This window comes from Vicugna pacos, chromosome 11 (assembly GCF_048564905.1).
Source record: "Vicugna pacos chromosome 11, VicPac4, whole genome shotgun sequence".
In the NCBI taxonomy this organism is placed as follows: domain Eukaryota; kingdom Metazoa; phylum Chordata; class Mammalia; order Artiodactyla; family Camelidae; genus Vicugna; species Vicugna pacos.
The window spans coordinates 36237860-36256091 of NC_132997.1; the positions used below are offsets into that span (position 1 = coordinate 36237860).

The window sequence follows — 18232 nt, forward strand, 5'->3', positions numbered from 1 at the left end:
TAAGAGTCCTCCATTGCTCCTCGTTGCCAGCTCCTTTGATTAACTTGAAAATACCTGGGCGGTGGAGGCGGGGTGGATAGGGAGCAGGATGAGCCAGCCTGAGCCCTAAGCTGTGGCATGGGTCAGCTCAGGGACCAGCCAGCCACCTTAGGACAGGCTGTATCTGAGATAACGCCACCTGTTACTCACACGGAGCACAGAGAGGCCCCAGGTTGATGGTGTGCTGGGCTCACTGAGGTCACCAAGCCAATGCTCTGAGATATGCCTGTCACCTCCCCCCCCAACACACACACAGACGAATGGCAGTGTTCTGAGAACTCCCAATCCTGGCTCCTCTGGGATACCTGAACCCTGGTCTCCATTGACCCCTTGTTGGTTAGGAGTCCTCCTGTCCCTGTCCTCATGCCTCTCCTGGTCCTCAGTCCTTCTCTTCCTCCCTGGCCTCAGGCGGCCCTGTCCTCAGGCCCCATGTTGGGCTGCATTCTCTGTCCTTTAGTCTCAATTCCCCAGCAGAAGACACTTTTGAGGCAGGTTGGAAGCAATGTCTTAGAGATAGCGGCACCTCCTTTTTGCTTCCTGCTATTCCTCTAAGCCTTCAGACTCGTCTTTCTTAGGGTTATAACAGAGGGTGACTCCCAATGAACAAGGGGTCCAGTAAGAGCCAGAAATTGCACCTCTCAGAATGCAGTGCAGAAACCAAAGCCCCCTCAGTTCCCTTCTGGGGAGAGTCTGACTGGCACATGTGTGGACTTTGGAATCATAAGGAAGTGCCCATCAGAGAGTCGGGCTGTGCAAAGACAATGCAAGGCTCATTCCGCACAAAGTAGTGGGGACCACATTTGCTAATAACCTACTAGATGCTAGGCACTATGCTGGGTACTCTACATGTGTACCCCATGAAAAACCGCCAACATGCCTGCCTTCAACCCATTTTATTGCACATGCAGGCACAAATACGCCCTGAGGGCAGAGGGCCCAGGGGGCTCATATGTGTGTTTTCGGACCCCAGATCTCATGCTCCTTCCTACAACCTCCTCACACAATTAACCATCATTTCCCTTAAGGGCTGAACAAATCTACCCTGATTTGTAGCTCTTTTCGGAATTGCATTTATAATTGCATTCAATGAAAAATGTTTTAAATGACTCCAATTCTTCATAGTTTGGAAACATGAAACATCTGCTTTGTCTCAGCAACTGTATCTCCTGATTAAAAAAACTCTAAACTATTCCACCACACCATCAGATCATGGGCATTTTTTCTGAAGGCAAGGGCTATAAATTATTCCACCCAATACCCACAGGAGTCTGGCAAAGAGTATCAATCGATAGCAGATTAAATAATTAAATCATTTCTTCCCACCTCATTCCAATAATTGTCTCTTCTTCACCATTCTTCACAGCTTTATCCATTCCATTCCCTCCATCATTAAATAAAAGAAAATTATCAATATTTAAAATGATAACATTTAGATTTCTGATTCTGATGTAGTAAGTAAGTATAGGGACTGGATTTACTGCCTTCTGAAACAAACAAAAAAAGGGGGTAAAATATGAAAAAAAAATGGCTTTCGAGACACTGAACATGAGGCAACAAAGGACAGTGATCCCCAAGAGACTAAAATAAAACAAGGTGAGCCCTATGATTGCCTCATTGTCCTGTCCTAAGAGAGTGTCCAGGGTGAAATCGGGGTCAGACGCAAGGGAAGAGTCCAGCAGATGCCCTGAGGTAAGGATTTGAAGCTGAGAGTTCAAGGAGACAAAGGGAGCCAGAGTTCACAGGACCAGAAACAATGGAAAAGAGAAGTCAATGGTGCGAATCTTTAAGGAACTGAGAGAGAAAACCTATTAACCTAGATTTTTATACCCAGTGAAAATATCTTTCAAAAAATGAAGGCAGAACAAAATGGCAGAATAGATGCTCTACGTTCTCACCTTTCTACAGAAACAAAATAATAACAGTAATAGCCACAAGAGGAACCAACTCTGCAAAACAGTCAAACGTTTACAGCAACCAAGAGAACACTTGATCAAGAAGAGGGCAACTTGAAAACACTGGGAAGGCACTGTAACATTTTTACTTGCCCTTGCCCCACTTCCTCTTCAACATGGCACATCAGCACAATAAAAAATAAATAAAAGTAAAATTAAGACATTCTTAGGAAAACAAAAGTTGAGCGAGTTTGTTACCAATAAACCTTCCTTATAAGAAATGCTAAAGGGAGCCTTTCAAGGTGAAATGAAAGGACACTAGACAATAACTCAAAACCATATGAATGAATAACAACCTCCTAAGTGACTGCTACAGACTGAATTATGTCCCCCCCACCAAATTCATATGCTGAAGCCTCACCCCACCCCATTGTGGCTGTGTCTGGAGTAAGGAGATCAGTTAAGGTTAAGTTAGGTTATACATGTGGAGCCCTGATCCAACAGAATTAATGTCCTTATAAGAAGAGACATCAGGAAACTAGCTTTCTCTGTCTCTCCACCATGTGAGAACACAGTGAGAAGGCAGCTGCCCGAAACCTACAGGAAGAGGGTCCTCACCAGGCAGGAAGCAAATCTGCTGGAAACTTGACCTTTGACTTTCCCAAGTTCCAGAACCATGAGAAAACATCTTGTTGTGTAAGTCACCCAGACTATGATATTTTGTTACGGCAGCCTACATTAACCAAGTCAGTGATCTGCGGGACACAACCGTACTCATTATGAGTATCCAAGAAGGTGGAAAGAAAGAGAGATAAGAGGGAAGAAAGAATATCTGAAGAAATAATGATCAAAGACTTCCCAAATTTGATGAAATACATGAATTTATAGTCCCAAGGTGCTCAATGAAGTCCAAGTAGGATAAACTCAAAGAGACCCATTATAATCAAACCATTGGAAGGCAAAGAGAGACTCCTACAGGCAGTAAGAGGGAAGCAACTAATCAAGTCCAAGGGATCAGCAATGTATTGATTTACTGTAGGTGTTATTATCACAGTACCACACACTGGGCTGCTTAAACCACAGACATTTACTGTCTCACAGATATGGAGAACGAAGTCTGGAATCGAGGTATTGGCAGGTTGGTCCCGTCTCAAGGCTGTGAGGGAAGGATCTGTCTCAGGCCTCCCTCCTTAGCTTGTATATAGCTGTCTTTTCCCTGTGTGCCTTCTTCAGTCTTCCCTCTACATGAGTCTGCCTAGCTCTGTGTTCAAATTTCTCCTTTTTATAAGAACAGTAGTCGTATTGAATTAAGGCCCACACTAATGATCTCATCTTAACTAATTACATATGCAATGATCCTAATTCCAAATAAGGACCATTCTGGGACACTGTGGGCTAGGAGTTTAACATGACTTTTGAGGTGATAGGGGTGACAATTCAACCCATAACACTCAGTAAGATGAACATCCCATATCTCATCAGAAACAAAGGAGACCAGAAAGCAGTGGGGATGGCGTGTTTACAGGGCTAGGAGGGGAAACGCTGTCAACTAAGAATTCTATATTCAGCAAAATTGTCCTTTAAGAAAATGAGAGAGAGATTATGCTAAATTGAAATAAATCAGTCATCAAGGGACAAGTACTGTATGATTCTACTTATGTAAGGTGTGTGGAACAGTTCAACTCAAAGAAGCAGAAAGTAGAATGGTTGTTACCAGGGGAAGGGGAAGAGGGGGAACAAGGAGTTATTGCTCAATGGGGAGAGTTTCAGTTTGGGAAGATAAAAATGTTCTGGAGATGGAGGGAGGGTGTGTGATTACACAATAAGGTGAATGTGCTTAATGCCAGTAAACTTTATATTTAAATATGGTTAAAATGATAAATTTTTGTATATACATATGTATGTGTATGTGTGTGTGTGTGTGTGTGTGTGTGTGTATCTCCACAATAAAAAATGAAAGTGAAATTAAGACAGGACTAGATAAGCAAAAGATAAGTGACTTTGTTACCACTAGATCTTCCCTATAAGAAATGCTAAAAGGAGACCTTCAAGTTGAAATGAAAGGACAGGAGACAGTGATTCAAAGCTGCATGAAGAAACCATGTTCTCCAGTAATGGTAACTACATGGGCAAATACATAAACCATTAGTATTGTATTTCCATTCTTCATTCCCTAAATGATTTAAAAGACAAAAGCATTGTTAAAATTATAAATCTCTATTAACGGCATACAATGTGTAAAGAGGTGATTTTTGACAATGATATAAAGGGGGTAGGAGCTGTATAGAAGCAAAACTGTGCTCTTAAATTGCTACTGAACTTAAGTTAGCATCAACTGAATTTACATTTCTATAGACTTAAGAGATTAAATGTAACCCTCATGGTAATTACATTTAAGAAATATACACAAAAGGAAATGGAAGAGGAATCACATGGCTTTCTACCCAAAACTCAAACATACACCAAAAAAGGCAGCAACACAAGAAACGGGGGACACAAAAGCTATTAGGCATACAGAAAACAAATAGCAAAATGGTAGAATAAGTCAATCCTTATCGATAATCACTTTAAATATAAGTGAGTTGAACTCTCTAGTCAAAGGCAGAAACTGGAAGAATGGATATTTAGAAACAATTCAACTATATGCTGTTAAAAACTCACTTTAAATCCAAAGATATAAGTAGATTGGAAGTGAAAGGCTGAAAACAGTTATGCCATGCACATGGTAACCGAAAGAAAACTGGAATGGCTATGCTAATACCAGGAAAAAATAGACTTTAAGTTAAAACTGTTGTAAGAAACAGAAATGGGCATTATATATTTATAAAAGAGTGAATTTAATTATCTCAGAGTCTATTTAAGAATTTGTTTTAAACCTAAATGTCCATCTACAGATGACTGGATAAAGAAGCAGTGGTATATTTATACAATGGAATACTACTCAGCCATAAAAAAGAATAAAATAATGCCATTTGCAGTAACATGGATAAACCCAGAGAATGTCATACTGGGTGAAGTAAGACAGAAGGAAAAAGAAAAATATCATATTATATCACTCACATGTAGAATCAAAAAGAAAAATGAAGACACTAATGAACTTATCTACAAAACAGAAACAGACTCACAGACATAGTAAACTTACACTTACCAGGGTCGTGGGGGAAAAGGGTGAGAGGGGATAAACTGAGAGTTCATCATTTGCAAGTATTAACTGCTATATATAAAATAAATTAACAACAGGTTTCTTCTGTGTAGTATAGGGAACTGTATTCAATATCTTATAGTAATCTATAATGAAAAAGAATATGAAAACAAATGCATGTATGTATCCATATGACTAAAACATTATAATGTATATCAGAAATTGACACATTGAAAACTGATTATACTTCAATTTTTAAAAAAACAAACAAACAAAAAGAATTAAATGGAAAAGGAGACTTCCACTTTCCTTTTCTGTGTGTAAGAAGCTTGGAAGTTATCCCTCTGCCCGCCCCCCACCAAACCCAGTGAAAAGCATAACAGACTGAAAAATCAACAATTCTTCTTGGATCTATATGAGAAAGAAGTTCACAGGGAAAAGCGCTGCCCCCAAGACTGGAGAGACAGGTGAGCACAGGTCGCTGTGGCTTCCTGGAGCCAAGACTCGGGAGTGGGAACAGCTGCAGGAACCAGTGGTGGGTAGGAAGAGCTGAACTGCAGTGGAGGAACTGCTGGAGGCTCAGTGTGGGCAACGCAGAGTTCAAAACTCCAGGGGATCCAGTCACAGGAAGGATCCCACAATCCGGTGAGATTTGCCTCCAGAAGCTCAACCAGATTCCCAGAGTAAATATCAGAGACAAACACGCTAGGGCTTCTGGTAGGGAGAGGGGCAAAGGAACCATTTTGAAATGTACCCCAACACTCTGTCCTTCTCAGCAAGTTCTCAGAGGAAACTAGTACCCAGAGCCTAACCAGCTGGGGTATTATCAGAGCATAACCAGCCCGGGCAAGGGACATACCCAGCTCCAGCCCACTCTACCAGTCCTGTCCCAAGAAAGGGGTGGGGGAAAAGTTGAGAAACATTTGTTAAGCTGACAGGCCACAGAGCACAGCCTCATTAACAGATTAAGACCAAATCCTAGGACTGTAAAATACTTCCCTCCCCCAACAAACCACATTCCTAAGTGCTTATTTATAGCAGTTCCTTTTGCCAGGTGCATCACGCTCAGCTATAGAGGGGGAAATGACCAGGTATATCAAAAAGCAGAAAACAATCAGGAGAGACAGAGCAAGCATCAGAACCAGACATGGAAGGGATATGGCATCATCAGATGAGGAATTTTTAAAAACTAAGATTAATATGCTACAGGTGCTAATGGATAAGGTAGACAGCTTGTCAGAATAGATGGGCAAGGTATACAGAGAGATGGAAATGCTGAGAAAGAATTAAAAAGAAATGCTACAAATTAAAAAGCAAGGTAACAGAAATGAAGGATGCTTTTGATGAGCTTATTAGTAAACTGGACATGGCTTAGGAAAGAATCTCTAAGCTAGAGGATCTATCAAATAGAATCCTTGAAAATGAAAAAGAGAAAAAAGACTGAAAAAAAACAGAATAAGCAAGAACTGTGGAATAACTACAAAATGTGTAACATTCATGTAATGAGAATACAGAAAAAAAAGGGAAGAAAAGAAGGAAGGAAAGAAACAGAAAAGAACATTTGAAGTAACAGCCATTGAGAATTTCAGCATACTAACGTCAGATCCAAGAATCTCAGGAAACACCAAATAGAATAAATGCCAAAAACAAAACACTATACCTATGCATACAATTTTCAAACTCATAAAATCAGAAATAAAGGGGAAAAAAGCACAGAAGAAGCCAGAGAGCAGGAAAACAACTTATCTACAGAAGAACAGAGATAAAAATTACATCTGGCTTCTCCACAGAAACCGCACAAGCAAGAAGACAGTATAGTAAAATATTCAAAATATTGAGGAAAAAAACTAGAATTCTGCACCCTTTCTCAGAGAAACAATTATTGAAGGAATTTGTTGCCAGTAGACCTGCCTTGCAAGAAATGTTCAAAGAAATTCTTAAGGGATGAAACAGATGATAAACTGAAATCTACATAAAGTAAGGGAGAGCATCAAAGAAGAAATAAGTGACGGTAAAAATAATAAAAACTTATTTTTCTTACTTTTATTTCATCTAACAGAACAGTTCGTTCAAAATAATAATACCAGAAGGTGCCTTGGCCACCCTTCCTCCGGAGCCAAGCCCGGAGGGGGCCCGGCCCGCGCGGGGCGGGGAGAGCCGCCTGGCCCGGCCCCTCCCCCCGCCCCTCCCCCGCCCCAAAGTTGCCGTCTCCGCCGGGGCGACCAGTTTTATGATCCCGCGGATCCTCCAGGGGAGGCCCGGCTGGGGAGAGGGCGCGGGCGCCGAGCGGCGCAGGCAGAGGGCGGGCGAGGTGACCGGGCCCGGGCGGGGATCCGGGCAGCGACCGAGGCGGCGGCAGCGCCCCGCGCCCGCGCCCGCCGCCCCCCTCCCCTCGGGCGGGGGAAGCCGCTGCCTGGGGCCGGGGTGGGGGGTGCGGCCCTGCTGCGCGGAGCGGCGGCGGCGGCGGCGGCGGCGGACAACCCCCCAGGCAGGCTGGGGCTGGGCATGGGGCCGGGACTCTAGGGGGACCATGCCCGGAGGCCGGCCGGCTGCAGCGTGGCTCCCCGGGCCGGTGTGCTGATGCTCAAGTGCGTGGTGGTCGGCGATGGGGCAGCGGGCAAGACGTGCTTACTCAAGAGCTATGCCAGGGCGCCTTCCCATAGTCTTGAGCACTACTCAGTCAGGATCACCGTAGGGGGCAAGCAGTACCTCCTGGGACTCCGTGACACAGCCAGACAGGAGGACTATGATCATCTGAGGCCTTTATCTTGTCCAAAGACTTATGTCTTCCTTATATGCTTCTCTGTGGTGAATTCAGCCTCATTTCAAAATGTGAGACAGGAGTGGATACCGGAACTTAAGGAATACACACCAAATGCACCCTTTTTATTAATAGGAACCTAGACTGATCTCCGAGATGACCCAAAACTTTAGCAAGGCTGAATGATATGAAAGGAAAACCTGTATGTATGGAACAAGGGCAGAAAGTAGCAAAAGAGATAGGTGTGTGCTGCTCCGTGGAATGTTCAGCTTTAACCCAGAAGGCATTGAAGCCTGTTTTTGATGAGGCTGTCAGAGCCATTTTAACTCCAAAGAAACACAGTAGTAAAAAAAAAAAAAAAAAAAAAAAAAAGAATAGGATCAAGATGTATAAACTGTTGTTTGATTATGTGAGAAACATCTTCAGTGGCCAAGTAAACTGTCCACTTCTCTCAGAAAGCATATGAAATGCTACAGCTATACCCAGACTGCTTCTGAATAATGAAGCAGTTTAAAACTTCAAAGGAAAGGGGGGGTAGAGGGTGGGAAGGGATAGACTGGGATTTCAAAATTGTAGAATAGATAAACAAGATTACACTGTATAGCACAGGGAAATATACACAAAATGTTATGATAAATCACAGAGAAAAAAATGTGAAAAAAAAAACTTCAAAGGAAAAAAAAACCTATTCTCAAAATTCTATAAAGTTCATTAAGAATGTTTCTTAAAGGTCCAAGAAGCAGCAAACAGCATCTGAAGCCACAATCTAGTATAAATACTTTATTTCGACTAGATGGTACAATCTCTCAGGGGGTTCATAGTTTCAAAACTACACTCACATCATGTTGTAATGACTTAAAAAAACAGTGCTGTTAAGTGGAACTGCCTGGCCTAGACCATGTACATTTCTGCACAGTCTTTATGGAATCTCCACAAAGAAATATCTTCTCCCTTTGGTCCAATTAATTGTTCTTGTATGTAAGTTCCTTTCTCTCCCAGTACACCCAGAGTGGCGAAATGACAAGGCCAGCCACGTAGCCGAAGGTCGCTCCAAGCGTGCAGGAGATGGGCCGTTCCTGGGGAGGCGATGCATGAGGTCAAAAACAACAAATGTTTTATTATTACTTGAGCACAACTTAAGTGTAACCTAAATATTTTTATATTAAAGCTTAATGTGCTTTCTTAAAAGAATGTCAAAAGTATAATAAGGTCATAATTGCATTTATCATGAACACTAAAAATGTAGACATTTTAGTTAATATGTTTTCAACTGTAACAAGGCTTCTGGCGACCATAGATTTAGTTTGATGTGCCCCAGACTGCATGAGATACATGCTAAAATTACAAATTACAATTTGGGGTGAGACCCTGGACTCAATTTAGCTCTCTGAACCAGTTGGTGATTTTGTTTGTTAATTTCCACATTGGCATGTATATCAAATGAAAAGAAAAGTGTATATGCTGACCAAACTACAAGAAACTTTAAACTGTGTTAAAGAGAAAAGACATAGAATTCAAGCATGTTACATGAAATTTATAACAAAGCAACCGCTTTCATAATAAAATGGATGTCATCTTCCAGATACAAACAAAAAAATAAAAAAATAATAATATCAGTTTGGGATTAACAGATACACATTACTACATATAAAATAGATAAATGACAAAGACCTACTATATAGCACAGAGAAATATATTCAATTACTTGTAATGAGCTGTAATGGAAAGGAATTTACAAATATATATAAATACATGAATCACTTTGCTGTACACATAAAATTAACATAAAATCAACTACACTTCAATAAAAAATAAGAGTTAAAAATAATATCAACAATGCATTGAATTATGTAGGCATATATCTTGTGTATGTGTTCACGTGTACACTTATGCATGCTTACATAACTTAAATGAATGACAATAATATAAGGAATGGAAGGAAGGAATTGGTATTATTTTGTTATTAAAAGACACTCACACTACCATCAAGTGGTACAGACTTAATTAAAGGTGGACTTGGATTAGCTGTAAATGTATATTGTAAATGCCTGGGCAACCACTGAAAAAAGTTAAAAAAGTAAAATTAAATTAAAAATATAACTGATGCTAAGGAGAGAAAATGGAATCATATAAACTGATTAAAACCAAAAAAGGAAGAAAAAAAGTATAAGATAAAAAAAGAACAAGGGCGACAAATAGAAAACAGTAATAAATATGGTAGATATTAATCCAATTGTATCCATAATCACTTCGTCAGGAGTCCAAATGCACCCATTGAAAGACAGAGGTTTTCAGAGTGAAAGAAAAAAACATGGCCCAGCTGTATTCTGTCTACAAGAAATCCACCTTAAATATAAAGACACAAGTCAATTGTATTTCTGTATACTAGCAATGAGCATTCACAAGATGAAATTTCTTTAAATCCTATGATTCAGTATAGCATTAAAACTACAAAGTACTTAGAATCAAATCTGATAAAAGTTCTACCCCAACAGTCTGCTCCTGCCCCTCCTCCTCTTCATCCTTCTCCCGCCTCTACCTGCTGCTCCTTCAGTGATTCCTTGCTCTTCCATTTCAGAAGCAGAGTCAAGGCCAAATGCAACAACTCCTCCATGTAGCCAGCAAACTCAGAACAGCAATGGGATTGGTTGCAAAGAGACTAAAGAGTCGAATCCTTGTGAAAACCAAAGGACAAGGTCGGCCTCTCTAACTCACAGTTACCAGCATTGTATCCAGGGCTGAGTGGCTCTGCCCTCTTCATTTATTTTACAAAAGCTCTAATCATGTCCCCCTACCCCCGACTAGGAAACCAAGTCCAGACTCTGGCCCAGCTTTCAATGCCATGGCCTGGCCCCCTACCTACCTTTCCTCCACTATTACCGGTGACCCCCGTTCCTGACCCTTCTCACCAGCTAACCCGATTCACTGCTCCCCATACATCCTCCAAGATCTCCTTCGTCAGTGCAGAAGATTTCCAGGTGTTTTCTCCCACCCCCATTCCTCCTTGCCTTGCCCTCTGGCTCCCTCCTCAGCCTTAAGCACCCCTTTTCCAATGTACACCCAAATCCTCCCCCAGACGAGACCAGCTGCAAACACCTCTTCCTCCAAGAGGACTTCCCTGCCTCTGCCCATCGGGGGGTCACACTTCCTCTCAGCTCCCAGGGCACTCTGACCTCACTGGGGGCCGGGGCACTTTCCCTTTGGGACATGGTTCTTGTCAGATCCCTATACTGACTTAGAAATCAACAGACAGGGCCACAGACTCTACCTGTTGGCATGGGAACAGGGGTTTAAGAAGCCCACACAGACCCTAGCACTTAGCACACGTTTGAGCAGAGCCCTCACAGCCCCATCCCAGCCTCTGGAGGCCGGAGCAGGAGGCCTGGGGGATCTCCTCTCTCTTTAGGTGACTTGGGCAAGTCACTGGGCCTCCCTGGGCTTCATCTGCCTCATCTGTAAAATGGGGATAATTGCAGACAGGAGCCAAGCCTTTATTGTTATTTTATGTGAGCCTTTCTTGTCATCACCCATCAGGGACGTCAGAGCCAGAGGGCCCTCAGAGCACAGCCCTTCCATGGGGTCCAGGAGCTGCCTGGGTCCCCCCTCTCAGGGGCCCATGGATCTTCTCAGGGAGCAGATGGAAGAGTGGAATCATCAGCAAGCTCTGGAATCCCCATCTGCAGAGGAGAAAAAGGCTGTAGCTGAAGGAGGTTTGTGCGTAATTAAAGAGTCACCATGAGCAGCAGCAAGACCATTCAGGATGGGCTGGGGCGGGTGCCTGCAGGTGGGCATGGAGGGCTCTTCCCGGGGAGCTGCGGTGGGCGCTGAGCTCCTAGCCCCAGACACGCCCCCATCCAGGTACCTTGGCCCCTACGTTCCTCTCCTCATCTCAACAATCCCCAAGCCCTCCCTGGACTCTCCCCTCCGGGACCTCTGAACCCCCAAGGCCATGGCCCCAGATCAGCCACCGTCTCTCACCCTGATTCATACCCACCCTGCCTCCAGCCCACTCTCTACCCCCAGCCAAAGGGATTCACCTAAAAATTAAGTCTGTTTCTGTCACTCTCCCACCTAAAACCACTCAGAAGCAACCCATTTGGTTTCAGTGGCATGAAAGACTCGCAGGGTCAGAGTCCAGCCCCTGCCTACCCACCCACCCTCACCTCCTCCCATCCCCCACCCCAGACTGAACTGCTTGCATTTCCTCTAAGACACCAGCACCTCCTTCCTGGGGCATCTCTCTGCCTGTCCATGCTGCCCTCTTGGCCTAGAATGCATTCCCCCATCTCCTGCATGCCTGACCAAGTCCTCCAGCTTATCTTCCAAGGCTTTATTTTGGTACCACCTCCTCCAGGAAGCCTTCCCTCCCCCAGGGAGACCTTCTCCAGGCTGTATTCAGAAACCTCTGGCCTGGCGCAGCCCCTCTGCTGGCCCTTCAGTTCTGCTGGGGAGAGGAGAAGGGGAAGACTCAGACTCTCAAGGCCGGGCCCAGGTCCTTTGACCCACTCAGCTCACCACAGGTGGCAGGTACCCACAGAGTGGAGCTCACCGCCTGGCTTAGCAGAGCTGGGCCAATTTTAGCAGAGGGGAGCTGGGCTCAGGCACTCGGTTAGAACAGCTTGTACCTGTGTAGTTGTCCCACGTAACACACACACACACACACACACGCACGCACGCACGCCTGCCCTCACAGGTACACACCTGCCCTCACAGGTGCACACACACAGCCCGCCCCTCTCTAATCACCACCACATTTCCAATTACAGATGGAGATCCCTCCAGCAGCTCAGCCACTTTCCAAACAGGTTCAGCTTCACAGACGCACATAGAAATGGGAAGGCTCAGTCTGTGAGCCAAGGAGACTACACACACTCCTCTCTGAACAAACCCAGAGCACTGGCTCATGGAGCAGCACCCACCTCCACCACTGCTGAGCTGGGCTGTCCTATCCACTGTGGGGATGAACCAGCCCTGCCTCTGCCGGCTCCCAGGGCAGGAGCTAAGAGGGCCGTCAAGCACGATCACACAGCCGGGCCATCTGGAGCAGGCCTGAGTGACAAACATGGGCCCTCTAGGCCATGCCACAGCATGGCCCCACAGGTGAAAAATGTGGCAGGCAGGGCAAACAGAAAGGCCAAGCAAGTTCCCTAAAAAAGAGGTGGATGCTGTAGTGGAAGCTGGACACCATTGGCTATCAGGTGCCAACACCCTAGGTCAGAGTCTGAGCAAAAGGCAGAATCACAGCAGAGGAGGGTGGGATTAGGTGGCAGGGCAGGGCTGGGTGGGCACTGAGGACCAGAGAAAGGAAGTGGACCTGTGGTCACTCAAGTCTGGCTGTGCCCCTACCTGCAGGGTGGCCTGGGACAGCCTTGTCATTCTCAGGCCTCAGTGTCATGATACACAAGAGAGACAAGCACAGTGGGGTCACTGGAGGGTGCAGTGAGTCCACGCCTCTGCCTGCACCCAACCCCACAAGGGCTCCACTGGCCTCACACTCCACCTGTCAACTGTTCTCCCTCGATGGTGAGCCGCCGTCAGGATGGATGAGAAGCAGGCTCTCCTGGGGGTCAGAGACCTTTGCCTCAGCCCCTCCCGGGCCAGGTGAGGGTCCAGGATGTTCCTGCAAACATCACCCCCAGGCACTGTCAGACTCAATAGCCTGGTGAGGCCTTGCATCCCCAGAGCCAGGGCGCTGCTGCCTTTAGGATGACATGTGGGCCAGACACCATCTCCCACTCGGTCTCAGGCTGCTGGCAGGGGAGGTCCTGGAGGTGCCTTCAGGATCACCCCGCATGTGATGCTCATGGAAAACCCTGTGGTGACATGCTCGCCTAAACCAAATGTGACATTCTTAATGACCCACAAAGGAGATGCAGCCAGGGAGACATCAGACACAGAAACTAAGGAAGCAGCTTCTAATAAACAAGCTATTTAAATGGCCAGGCCCTGAGCCCCTGCTGAACAGGTCAGCAAAATGGGAAACGGGCCCTGCACGATCTTCAAGTCAGGCCTGGGGGCCGTGCAGGCTGAGGAGCATGGGGTGGGCAGCGTGGGGCAGGCAGCAGAGGGCAGGCATGCTTCTGGACCCTCAGAGAGACTCAACTCTGCACCCCAGCACTTGGTTTCAGTAATAACAATCACAAGTCAGCTAACACGGGTGTGGTGCTCACTGCATGTCAGTGCTGCTCTGAGACAGCCGGGTGCGGGTATGGGTGTCGGTGCACATATAGATTAGATGTATAGATAGATGTAGCTATAAGTACAGATTAGACACATATAAAGATACAGATAGAGGTAGAGGTATAAGGAGGCACAGATGTATATATATATAGGCTCAAACTTTTTTTTATATATTTTTAATTGAAGTATAGTCAGTTTACAATGTTGTGTTAATTTCTGGTGTAAAGCATAGCAATTCATATATATATATATATAATTTCTTTTCATATACTTCATCATTATAGGCCATTACAAGGTATTGAAGGATTGAAAGACTGGATAAAGAAGTGTGGTATACATATACAATGGAATACTACTCAGCTATAAAAAAGAATACAATATTGCCATTTGCAGCAACATGGATGGACCTGGAGATCATCATAGTAAGTGAATTACGCCAGAAAGAGAAACAAAAATATTAAATGATATCACTTATATGTGGAATCTAATTTTTTGAAAAGGACATAAATGAACCTATTTACAAAACAGACAGAAACACACAGACATAGAAAACAAACTTATGGTTATTAGGGCAGCAAGGGGATTGCAGGGTAAATTGGAAGCTCAGGATTTGTAGACACTAACTACTTTATAGAATCAATCTTAATCTTCACTACAGTCCAAAGAATAGATATTTAATCTCCCCATTTTACAGATGAGGAAACAAGCATGGCAGAGAGTCTGAACCAGTGGGCAGTGACCCTGGGAGCTTGGGCCTCATCAAGGACCCAGGAAAAATGTCTTGGGGAGCAGCCTGTGCACCCCATCTCTGCATGGGCAAGGGACAAAAACTGAGGCAGTTGCCAAGACTCTGCCATCAGGGAAAAGCTACCTGGCCCAGCTTATCTTTCCCACCCCGGCCTTTTCGCCAATTTGGAGAAATCACCAAGGCCTCACAAGGCCCCGGCTCCCTCTCACAAGTGAGGCCACAAGAAGCTGAGTGGGAATGTGCAGCAGGATTGGCCTCCACACAGGGCAGGGAGGGAATGCTTCCCTGCAGCCTGGCATATGGTGAAGATCCTGGAATTGGATCAGGTAGACATAGGATAAAATCACTGCTCTGCCAGGCACCAGATATGTGACCAAGAGAGAGTCACCTGACTTATAAGCTCTTTTTACCTCATCTGTGAAGTAGGGATGACAGCGGTACCTACTCTATGTGATGGAATCGACCAAGCTCTCTGCTCAGGGCCCGGAACCCCACAAGTGCTCCATCAGTGTTACCTACTCTCCCTGATCACTGAGAAGCCATCAGTGCCCACATGGAGGACCAGAGGGGAAAAATCAGGGCCCTCTGGTCACAGACACAGCCATGTGTGTCTGCTAAGTCTGACCATGTTTCTGTAGCTCATGCTCCCTGCTCTCGGGAGAGCCCCAGGCTGGTGAGGGAGGCAGACACATGACAGAGGACACTGACTCCTGACGGTGCAGGAGGGGACTAGGGAGCAGAACAGGGGACCACTCTGTCTGGGGACTGAAAAGCTCCACAGAGCAGGACCCTCAAGGATGAGAAGGTTTTGAAATGCAGGAAGATGCATGAGACAGGCTTGGAGGCATGGAAGTGGTGGGTATGCCTGGGGCACAGGAGGCCCGGTGGGGAAGGAGCTCAGGGGAGAGTGGAGAGGAGACCCAACACAGCCTGACAGAAGCAGGCATGTCATATGAGAAGCTCAGATTGCACAGGGTCACCAAATTCTCCAAGGTATTCCGGAAGGAGTGGGTCAGGGTGTTCATGAATTCATGCCTAACTGAAAATTAGGTGCCTGCCTCGAACCAGACATAACAAGGAAAAGTCCAGAGCAGGACTTGAGCCCCAAGTAACTGATCAATTAAAGGTAGCTGCTGCTACTGTTTTATCAAGTGCTTTTTGTAACAGAGAAAAAAATGTACAGATGAAGCTGTAAAGGGTCGGGGAAGTGGGACTGTAAAGGAGAGGGAGAGAAGCCAAGCCAAGGGTTTTTTAAGGTGGGAGGAGACAGCACAGTCTGTTCATACACAGGTGGGAATGATCAGCAGAGAAGGAAAAGCAACGACAAAGCAGAGAAGGGACACCTGCTGGGACAGTGGCCTTGAGTGAGTAGGAGGGACCAAACGTAGTGTCCAGTGGGAGGAGTGCCTCAGGTTGGGTGTAGACACATCAGGTGGGACCCAGAGCATCATCTGGGGCACCAACTGGTGGGCACGCTGTTGGTGAGCAAGGAAGAGTTCTCTTCCATTGGCTTCTTTTTCTCAATGAAATATAGAGAAAGCAAGTCTGCTAGTGGCAGGTGGGCAGCACAGAGGAGAGAGGGTGTTAGAGACGTGAAAAGAGAGGAGAGGGAAAGGGAATGGGAGAGTGAATGGACAGGAGAAATGCAATACGAAGGAGCCACCAGGACTAAGTGTCCCCTTATGTCGTGGATTTAAAGTGAGACTGGTCAGCGTGGTTCTTCACTGTTCTCTAGCAGCGGCGGCAGCAGGTTGGCGTTCCGCCCAGTGATAGTGCAGGTCACATCTGAGCTGGTCGTCTTCATCTACCTCTCCCACACCTCACAACATTCTCTAGGCACTCAAAAAGTATTTAAGAAGAGGAATAATGAGGGAGGAAGACACATCCATGAGATGGACACTGTGCCCACCTGGCACCAAAGCCAAAGAAATCTGGAAAGCATCCTGTTTATCCAGACTGTAGAGGGCAATTTCAATCAGTTGACTCAAAACTCATCTCTCCATCTCTTCTGCAGATGGTGTTTCTGATTCCTTGCTCCTCCTATTCACTGTGACTGTTCATGAACCACCTGTGGAGGTTTATAAAGCTGGGATCAATCTAGCCCTGGCAAGCCCTACTGGGAACAAAGCAGCCTCCCTTGTTCTGCCTGCTTTACCAATTCTGTGTCCATCACAGCATCTTCCACACCATGGACAGCAGCCACAGTGGTCTCCCTTGCCCCCATGTGCTCCTCAAAGAAGTCTGAGAACCAACCCCGCCCACCCACCCCTGCTGGCTTGCCATTGACAGAGATCATTAGCAAAACTCTGCAGCAAGAAGGGGAAAAATGCTTATGATGTAACTTAAGAGAAGCTGTGGGATGCCAAATAGATCACCACTTGCGTCTGTTTGTGGATAAGTTCTAGAGGAAGCCACAGAAAAATGCGAACAATTTGTTTGTTCAGATGATGCGATGACAGGTTACTCTCTGGTTTTCTTATGAATTCTTCAATTGTTATTGCCATCCTGGTTATACAGTAAATAAAAAGCATAATTTTTTTCAATTAATTATTCTACCACTGTATTCTAGCCAGGCATAAGTATAAGATAAAGTTAAAAAGGGGATCCCACTCACAGAGGCATCAAAGAGCATAACTACTTAGGAGTACATTTAACTAGCGATATGCATGACTGACTAAAGAAAACTCCCAAACTTTATTGGGAGTTATTCAAATAAAACTATAATAAAATTAAATTAAATTAAAAAATAACAGTTCCCAGATGAGAAGATGTTATGTTACAAAGATGTCAATTTTCCCAAAAGTTAATTTATAAATTTAATTTGATCCCAATCAAAATCTCAAAAGGATTTCTTTGAGGAATTAAATAAACTTATTCTAAGATAATTTTGAAAATAAATAGATGAGAATATTAAATCAAGTTCTGTAGAGGGAAAAATGAGAGAAAACCAGATATAAAAAATATAAAGCAATGAGAATTTAAAATACTATAGAACTGGCACAAATAGAGAAAATGAATCTGAATTAAAAAATCCAGACCTAATTGCACTAAGAATTTAATTTTAGTACAAAGTAGGGTTCACCAAACCATGGAGAGAGAAATTCTTGATTGATAAATTATACTATGATAATGGGTAATTTGAAGGAAAAGTAATTAATTCAGAAACACACTTTACCTCACACAACAAAAAATAAACTCTGGAGAGATTAGAAAAATCAAACAGAGAAGTCAAATGAAAGAAAAATTTTGCAGGAAGTATTTGTTCTTTGGAGGGAGCAACAACTTCTTAAGTTTCATACTGATAAAGTAGAGCTAAAAAAAAAAAAACCCAACAGATTCAACAACAGAAAACTACAAAAGCTTTGCAGAAAAGGAACAAGATCACTAAAATAAAAATAGTCTAGGAAAAATGCTTGTAGCAATGTGTCAGGCAGAGTGTCAATAACTCCATAATGTAAGAAGTTCACACA

The 18232-nt window shown here is 44.5% G+C and overlaps 1 protein-coding gene and 1 pseudogene across 5 annotated transcripts in view; one reads left to right on the plus strand and one right to left on the minus strand.

The window, feature by feature from the left end:
* Positions 1–18232, minus strand: part of LOC140699277 (glutamate receptor ionotropic, delta-1-like) — a 127740-nt gene that overhangs the window by 59222 nt on the left and 50286 nt on the right. For 3 of the 5 annotated variants that reach the window (XR_012077325.1, XR_012077323.1, XR_012077322.1), the window contains 2 exons: positions 10374–11511; positions 8600–8910 (listed from right to left, as the gene is read on the minus strand). The exons of 1 other annotated variant lie outside the window; for it this stretch is intronic. The gene's annotated coding sequence lies outside the window, so the exon portion shown is untranslated. Of the gene's footprint in view, positions 1–8599; positions 8911–10373; positions 11512–18232 lie in introns of those variants that run through there. One more of the 5 variants, XR_012077324.1, reaches the window with a different exon arrangement.
* Positions 7654–8247, plus strand: LOC102534166 (rho-related GTP-binding protein RhoQ pseudogene; annotated as a pseudogene).